The sequence below is a fragment of the Bubalus bubalis genome, chromosome 18, assembly GCF_019923935.1.
Source record: "Bubalus bubalis isolate 160015118507 breed Murrah chromosome 18, NDDB_SH_1, whole genome shotgun sequence".
NCBI lineage: Eukaryota > Metazoa > Chordata > Mammalia > Artiodactyla > Bovidae > Bubalus > Bubalus bubalis.
Genome location: NC_059174.1, coordinates 26,179,345 through 26,186,434, shown reverse-complemented (window position 1 = coordinate 26,186,434; position 7,090 = coordinate 26,179,345). Strand labels below are relative to the sequence as shown.

Below are 7,090 nucleotides of genomic sequence, written 5' to 3'. Positions count from 1 at the left end.
AAAGATCTAGATTTTAGCTGCTGCCCTAGGATGGTGCAGGGTTAAGTGCCACCATGTTTGAGTACAGGATTTATTCTTGAAGGTGCCAGCTTCGGCTAATTGCAAATGTAAAGATAAGACACCAGTTTCAAAAAGAACAGCTCACTGCAATGAGACCATAAAATATGCTCCCTGGGCTCCTTCCCTACCTAAGGACAACTGACCAGACTAGAAAAAGCAGACTGATAAAATTTAATGTTACTTCTAATTTAAATGTGACTTAAGAAAAAATTAATATCTGGTTCTGATTTAGAAGTTTTTTGTGGCAGCTAAATTACAAGGTTCCTCACAGGAAGAAACTTTTTATTTTTATGGTACTACTAAGGTATGAATGATACAATAAAATGCACATGTTCAAAGAGGACAACTTGACCAGTGTTGAAATTTACACACACTCATGTAACCAGCATCACAGTCAACATTACACAATTCCATGACGCCCAATAGTTTCCTAGACCTGTCTGCAACCTACTCGCCAACCACTAATCTGTTTCTTGTTTGTTTGTCCTTTTTTGCGGGGAGGGTGGTGTTTTTTTGTGGTTTGGGGAGTATTTTTTACTGGTTTCCAAGTGATCCTTTATTGACACAGCTTCCTTAGTATTAATAGTTCCTAACTAGCTGGGCTTTCAGTTGCACCGGTTGATGTCATCTCTGTCGTGTCACGACGATGGTGACCATCAACACTGCAGCCATACAGGGGGCAGTCCTCGGGATGTCTTGAATGGTTCCAGAGAGCTCACTGGTTAAAAATCTGTGCCACGCTTGTCATGCAAAGTTGACAACCTCTTCAGCAGTAGTATTTCCTATATGCTTCATGTTGTTCTGCTTTTTTCTGTCTCGAGGTGGTTCTTTGAGGCTTTGATGGCCAAGGCAGAGGTAGAAGGTACCACCTTAATCAGGCTGTACTAAATGTGCAGGTCCACTATACCAGGCCCTTCATGTCACTGGTTGCCTTGGTGATGGCACCACCAAGCTTTTTCAGAGACAGACTCAGGGGACAGATCTTCGTGACCAGGGCAGACGTGGCATCAATTTCCCCACTAAGACACCTCAGATAAACACAACTTTACTATTGCTGGGTGGAATAAGCAATATGTCAGAGGCAGCTGGTATTGAACAAACTTGGATGCAAGACTGAAGCAAGTTGTAGCCTGGCCTCCTCTGAGATAAACAAGGAAAGCTGCTGTCTGTTATTTTATATTTGTTTGCATTTTTTAGAATGTTATAGAATGAGGTCATATAGTATGTCCTCTTTTTTGATCTGATTTATGTAATTCAACATAAATGCTTTTGAGACCCATCCATGTTGTTTCATACATCAATACTCTGTCCCTTTTATTGAGTTTATGGTAATAATGTAGAAAAACCTAAGGTGAAATGGGCCATAGATGAAAATGTCAACCTCCAAATATTCTAAAAGAAAACAATAAAAAATCATAATGGTCTTGAGTTGGGATAAAATATCTAATATAAGACAACAAAAGCATGAACTATTAAAAAATGAGTAAATTGAATTTCATCAAAATTAAAACTTTCACTCTTCCAAACACATTGTTAAGAAAATGAAAAGGCAAGCCACACAGACTGTGATAAAATATTCACAAGACATATATTAGGCAAAGAATTTTGAACCAGGATATACAAAGAACTCCGTAAGAAGAAAACAAACACACCAGGGTAAAAAGAAAAAACAATGGTCAAGATATTTTATCAAAGGCTTCACCAAAGAAAATAAACAGGTGACAAATACACACATGAAAAGACGTTCAGCATTATTAGTTTCTTAGGGAACTACCAATAAAACCATAGGGAGACATACTACGCACCAACGGACCAAGTCAAGTGCCAGTGAAATATGGAACAACTGGAACTCTCATACGCTGCTGGCGGGCATGTAAATGGCACAACTGCTTTGGAAAACACTTCCACGGTATTTCTAAATGTTAAACATTCACTGATCACATGACCCAACCATTCCACTCCTAAAGCAATTACCCTAGAGAAATGAAAACATATAACCACATAAAGATTTGCACATGAATGTTTATAGCAGCTCTCTGTTTAATAGCTACAAATTTAGAAACAATCTAATACCCATCAATTATGGGCTTCCCAGGTGGCGCTAGTGGTAAAGCATCCACCTGCCAATGCAGAAGACACAAGTTCAATCCCTGGGTTGAGAAGATCCTCTGGTGGAGTAGGAAATGGCAACCCACTCCAGTATTCTTACCTGTAAAATCCTGTGGACAGAAGAGACTGGGAGGCTACAGTCCATGGGGTGGCAAAGAGTCAGACATGACCAAACACGCATGCACGCATGCCCGGGCACACGCGGGCACACACATCCATCAACTAATTAATTTTTAATATTGAGTTACTACTTCCTGCAGGACTCATGGTAGATCATGGGAGCAACCTTCAACCAGTGGGTTGCAACCTGTGGATGACTATCCTTTCAGATGAAAAATTCTGAGAGGCATTTTGTAGTTTTTTTCAGGGGTTCCTGGAAGAATCAAATCTCCATCTTCCAGAACAGTAATCTTGATAAACACTGGCACTGGATTTTCCTTGTTCCCTATCTCTTTCCTCCCACCACCTTGTTCCTGCTTCCTGATGTCACTTCCCAAATAAACTGCACACCAAGTTCATATCTGAACCTCTGTTGGGAGAATTTTAACTAAGACATGGCCCCTGCAAGTGCCAGGCTCAGTTCCAAGAAACAACCTGTATTTCAAAGAGACAATGCTGTATGTGTCACCTGTATCAGTTCAGTCAAAATGCCAACTGGGACACAAAAAAATAGGGTTCATAGGTCTACATGGTGTTTCTGGAGAGGAATTTGAAAGAGAAAGCATGAACAGGGAGGTCTGCCCTTTCTATTCTGTTTTTAATAAACTTTAATAGGCATCATTACTTGAAAAGTTGGCCCTTGATTGAGCACTCATAAAAAGTTTTGGTTCCTGTCTTGGAAGACAGGGCTCCCATGCTCCAGTTGTAATAAGGGTGTGGCTTTATAACCCTCCTGCATTTAAACCTGAAAACGCCCTGGGAAAACAATCCACCTCCTTGCAAACACTGTGGAGCTTCATACCACCATTCTGCTTATTTATTCAGTATCCAGAATGAGGATGAGATACTCGTGGATTTTCTGGATTCTCTTTGTATTTTATTTCATTTCTAACACGTGTATGGCTTTGCTCCTTTCAGGATTCATCGAAAATGCAATGCCCTTCTTTCCTCACTCTTCAGCAGGAGCTCAGAAGAAAACAGAACACCATGGAAGCCTTAACACCCTGGATTCCTGAGGATGTGTTACCCTCTTTTCATTCACATTCTAACAAGAGGGGGTAAAGGGCTTTGATGTGAGTAGGAAACACGGATCTAGGAACAGAAATCTGGTACATTTTCCAAGGCTTCCCGCAGCTACTGCCCTCACTGTAAAACCTTCTTAGATCTCCCCTCGGCCATCTCAGCACTCTTTTTCTCACTTTCATAACCAACTCATTTGCTCTTAACCCACCAAAAAAAAGAGCAAGGCCATGCCTGGTAGAAGAAGGTTTTGATTTCACTGGGTCCTACAATCCCAATTTATAATACCTGTTGCCTTGAGTTCAGGAGATATTTTTAAGGAAAACCTCAGACCCCTGAGTTCCAGATCAGCCTCCAATATTGACTTAAGGTATGATTTTTCCTCCTCTATCCAGAGACATGAAAACCCCTGTGTAGATATTCTAGTCCATGTCCAAGGTTCAAGGGGTTAAACAGGCTTTCACCACATTGGCAGATTACAGGGCATATATTCACATACACAAGTGTACTGTGAGATTCATCATTAAACATCCTTAACAAAGTGTTCGCTAAGTAACACCCAGCGCAAGACACCAACATTCTCTCTGCCTCGGTGTTTTCTCCTCTAGAAAACAGGAATAATAAGAACATGATGAGGATGAAATGTGAATAGCATTTCCCCAAATGAACCAGCTACTCAGTGACGTCAAACTATCATCATCAACGGTCCGAAAAAAATTTCTCAGAAGTCACTTAGGGCAATGTTCAGAAACAGAAATTCTAAATGTAGTGACATTTTGCTAGAGAGGATGTTTTCAGCAAAAAAAAAAATTAAAAAATGGGGAATGTTTGTGGCAACTGTGAGTGCTGGTGAGTATTTTAAACTGTTGAGTATTTAGTAATCGTTTTTTAGGGTTATTATGGTTGTGGATTAGTAGAAGGATTCTAAGTGTTTCAGTAAGGGGCACAGAGATGTCAGCGCCACACTTCGTTAATCACTAGAAGTACTAATATTTTGCAGAATCTTTAAAAGAGGCTCTGAAGATTTACTTATAACTTCTGCTAGGCTTGTTTTTTTTTCCTACCAATACTTCCAAACAGAAGATATACTCTTGCTCACTGTAATCCAAGCAGTCATAGTGAGTACAGCTATAAAGCCAAAATTCACGTCTCGGACTTGGATTACTAAGTAAATTTCTCATCACTCAGGTCTTTTTTCTTTTTTGGCTATGCCTTATGGCACATGTGATCTTAGTTCCCCAACCAAGGTTCAAACCCGGGCCCCCTGCAGTGGAAGTGTGGAGTCTTAACCACTGGACCACCAGGGAAGTCCCGTCATCAATCAATTCTATATGTTAAATATTGTAGCCCTCATTATGTTCTGAAGTGTCACACCTCACTAGGTTTTTTGAGAAGCAGCAGAAACACATTTGAAAAGGAGAGAAATCTTCATATGTGTGTGTGTAAATCTGAATTTTACTCTTCCTTGTACTCTAAACGATGACCGTAGCCATGAAATTAAAAGATGCTTCTCCTTGGGAAGGAAAGCTATGACAAACCTAGACAACATATTAAAAAGCAGAGACATCATTTTGCCAACAAAGGTCTGTATAGTCAAAGCTACAGTTTTTCCAGCAGTCACGTACAGATGTGAGAGTTGGACCATAAGGAAGGCTGAGCACCAAAGAACTGATGCTTTTGGACTATGGTGTTGGAGTAGACTCCTGAGAGTCCTTTGGATGACAAGGAGATCAAACCAGTCAATCCTACAGGAGATCAACCCTTTTGAAAATCAAGTCCCATTTTACAGTAGGGGCAAAAATACTACCTATTTCACACGGCTGTAATGAGTATAAAGTGACACAATGCACATTAAGAGGTTGGGAGTGTGCTTAGCACACAATTAGAACTCAAATATTAGTTATTATCATTAACTGGTTACCCATCCCTATGTGATGTACTACTTTCCCTATGCCTCAGTTTCCCCTTGTCTAAAACAGGTATAATAAGATTATTATCAGAATAAAGGGAATTCCAGGGGGTGCAGTGAATCTGCCTGCAATGCAGGAGACCCTGGTTCAATCTCTGGGTTGGGAAGATCCCCTGGAGTAGGAAATGGCAACCCACTCCAGTATTCTTGCCTGGGAAATCCCATGTTCAGAGAAGCCTGGTGGGCTACAGTCTATGGCGTCCAAAAGAGTCAAACAAGACTGACCACACTGCCCACAATGCAACCAAAATGAAATAAGACGATGGATGAGGAGCCGTTCACATCAGTGCCTGGGTAAGGAGGCCCTCCCTTGCTTACTCATAAGACAGAATCCAGGCCAAGTGCCCCAAGTTTAATGGTCACTAGTCAAGAAACACCACACACTTTGAAGCAGCCAGAGGTGGTAAGGCCTGGAATGGAAGCCAGCTTTATTTATTGTCAAGGCCAGCACATTCATCAACTCTCCTCATTAAAATTTGCCAATTAATGAGCAGTAGCATATCCCTTAGCAAAGGTCAGCGGCAACCTAAGCAAACTTATCAAAAATTCAAAGAGGTGCAGAGTTTGGGAAAAGTTCATTCTTTCCTTAATTAACGGATCTAATTACAATCCTGACATAACAAAATGCAAAATGCGCTCTTCAAAAGACACCAAGTCAAAGGTTTAACAGCCCAGATAACCTTCTCCTTTGGTACCGGCTGACCCAAATGTAGGAACGGGAGGGAGAAGGGAATCTCAGCACACAGTCAACAGGGTTGATGAAATGCCTTTTCAAGAAATTAAAGCTTAGTAGCATATCAGAATCCCAGAGCAACAAAGGAATTGAAAAGGAATAAAGATGCTCCCACATCCCACGATCTGGGTGAACATAGAGTCAAGGCTTTCACTAATCTCCCTTCTTAGCAGATGTCAAAGTATTTATCTGGTGACCTTTCCTGACTAGTTATGAATAGCACTTTAGGCTCCTAAAAAGTCTGGGTCTGTAATTGTTGCCTCACTTAGATAAACTCTAAGATACACTAAGACAGAACGGATATGCTGCACCTAAATTGTTTCTAAAATAGCAGGTCCGGAATTTCAAACCAAGTATCACTAACCAAAAGCCTTTGAGAAAAGGCAGTCTGACCTCCAGCTCATCTACTCAGAGAATCACTGTCTTGAGAAGGTGAGCTTGGTCTGTCTTACGACACAGAACCAGCATCATAGGAGACTTCAAAAACCCTGGCAAGTGTTGATTCTTTACATGAAAATGAACAGATAGGAATCATGAAGTCTCGGTGCTTCTCACAAGTTTCAAGGTGTTCAAAACTTTTAGACAGCAAGTGGGTTTTCCATCCAGGAGTTCCTAGGTGAGAAGCACCCTTGTGGATTAGAATAAACATATCACAGGATCTGGTGGCTCAGCTGGTAAAGAATCTGCCTGCAATGCAGGAGACCTGGGTTCGATCCTGGGTCGGGAAGATCCCCTGGAAAATGGAATGGCTATCCACTCCAGTATTCTTGCCTGGAGAATCCCATGGACAAAGGAGTCTGGAGGGCTACAGTCCATGTGGTCACAAAGAGCCAGATACAACTGAGTGACTAACACTTTCACTTTCAAAACAGTATTTATCTGGAAGAGGGAACTGATGCTCAAAGAGAAGAAATGTCTCACCTCAGACCAAACACACGGGAATAAATAGTAAAGAACCCTGCAATCCACCCTCAGCAGGGTCAGGTGTGGAAGTTTTACCCACTGAATCATTTCTTTATTCAACAAACATCTGTTGAGCA

At 41.1% G+C, this 7,090-nt stretch overlaps 1 pseudogene; it reads right to left on the bottom strand.

Annotated features, from left to right (window-relative positions):
* Nucleotides 1–565: 565 nt before the first annotated feature.
* On the bottom strand, nucleotides 566–3,507 carry LOC123465072 (annotated as a pseudogene).
* Nucleotides 3,508–7,090: the final 3,583 nt, after the last annotated feature.